We start from the raw sequence: 1,755 nt of genomic DNA, 5'->3' as shown, positions 1-1,755 counted from the left end.
GGCCAGTGTTTCTGAGAACTATAGCGCGCATTGCAACAAACTCCAGGCTTTGAAGAGGGCAAGAAAAAGACCAAGTCATAAAATATCGAGAACTAGTTGTAGGAAAGTAATGGACGATGTGTACACATGCCCAGATCCCTCTTATCTAAATTACATCTATTTTGTGTCTATCAAACACATGTCACATCATTTTTTGAGCATCTAGTATCCCTCTACCCTACCCCCCTTTCCAGGTGGTATAGAAGATACTTTGTCCTTTAAGTAGAATTTACTAAATTTAGAACTATATATTATTATCATCACCAAATTAATATTAAAAATGCCAAGTGTAAAGGTACTATTTTAAAGACCTTAAATGTCACTCACTGTGCAGCTGCAGCTGGTCAGTAGTTGACTGGGGAGCTCAGGTTGGCCTCCAACTCCAGAGGGCCAGCATTTCAGGCCTGAGCTACCACAGTGGGTTAAGACACTATGTCTTGGAGGAGTCATACTGAGGCACAGAGGTTAAACAGCTTGCCTAAAGTAGCAAGCTCCTAAGTCATGGAGATGAGATTGAAATCCAGGTGCTCTGATATCAGAACCCAAACTGCCACTGCAGACTGAGAAGCCACTACAAAATTGTGTTAACAAGAGCCACCATATTTTCCCCCTTGTGAAACTAATATTGAAGAGCAGACTGAGATTTCTATGTAGTCCGATGTACTTACCTTTAGAATCATAATGGACCAAAAATTTCAGACAGGGACCTAAAGACTGTCTTGAGTGTTCTATTTCTAGGCTATTTGATGGACCTGCATGGAAGAGAAAGCTATAATATCCCCTATAGAGGTTTGTTGGCTAATTCCTTCTTTCATTCAAAAATACGTGTTGTGTGTCTGCCATCCATTGAACAAACAAAAAACAAGGTGGTCAGAGTCCTGTTAGGGAACTGCACTATGAACCATGGACCACGACGGCCTCACTCTAATAACCAGTATAACCATAATCCCTGCCTCAGCCACACATCTGAACACTGCCGTCCAGCCCAGTCTCTCCTCTTCACACTCATCCTAGCGACTCGATCCCTGACACCTTGGGCTTGGCCAGCCTGTGGTAGACATGCCTGAAATCACAGCGCTGGGAAGCGGGCAGCAGGAAGATCAGGAGTTTAAAGTCGTTCTAAGACATTTGGTGTTTCCAGCGGTTCCAACCTACGGCAGATGATTTCACATCACCCCAGAAGTGACGTTTTGCAGTGTATATAATTTGCTTTGATTACTTCACCTCCAATTCTCTCTGTCTAAACAATCACTTCCTAAATAACCACTCCTCAACTTCTATGTTTTTTTCCCCCCAAAGAATCTAGGTTCTATGTATAAGATGCTTGTTTTTCTCAGTCTGGTTGTTTCACTCCACACAGTGAAATCTAGCTCTATACCCATCTACCTGAAGATGACACATTTAGTTTCTTATTGCTAAGTAAAACCCTGTTATGTATATAAACTATATGATCTTCTCCATTCCTCTGTTATGTTGATGACTATGATATTGTGCCTGGTAGTCAGTGTCAGCTTGACACAAGCTAGAGTCATCTGAAAGGAAGGAACTTATATTGAGAAAATGCCTCCATAAGGTCCAGGTGTAAGGTTTCTTCCTCTTCCCCTTCCTCTTCATCTTCCTCTTCCTCCTCCTCCTCCTTCCTCTTCCTCCTCCTCCTCTTCCTCCTCCTCCTCCTCCTCTTCCTCCTCCTCTTCTTCTTTTCTTCTTCTTCTTCTT

The sequence above is a fragment of the Mus caroli genome, unplaced genomic scaffold, assembly GCF_978045245.1.
Source record: "Mus caroli unplaced genomic scaffold, Mus_caroli_1 scaffold_6, whole genome shotgun sequence".
In the NCBI taxonomy this organism is placed as follows: domain Eukaryota; kingdom Metazoa; phylum Chordata; class Mammalia; order Rodentia; family Muridae; genus Mus; species Mus caroli.
The sequence above is the reverse complement of the archived record's forward strand: the minus strand, read 5'-3'. Positions refer to the sequence as shown.